Here is a 202-nt window from a genome sequence, read left to right as displayed (position 1 = left end):
GTCTCGATGCTGCTTTGGGTGCTGTCGCGGACTGCTGGATGCTGCAGCGGCAGCAGCAGCAGCAGCAGCATCACCAGCTGCAGCACCACCAGCAGCTGCAGCAGCAGCAGCAGCAGCAGCAGCAGCAGCGTTTTGCTGCTAGGGCCTTACAGCTGCAGCAGCGGCTGCAGCACTTTCTGAGGGCTGTTCAGGACTTCGCCTT

The sequence above is a fragment of the Eimeria mitis genome, genomic scaffold, assembly GCF_000499745.2.
Source record: "Eimeria mitis Houghton genomic scaffold, Emh_scaff3317, whole genome shotgun sequence".
Lineage (NCBI taxonomy): Eukaryota > Apicomplexa > Conoidasida > Eucoccidiorida > Eimeriidae > Eimeria > Eimeria mitis.
The sequence above is the reverse complement of the archived record's forward strand: the minus strand, read 5'-3'. Positions refer to the sequence as shown.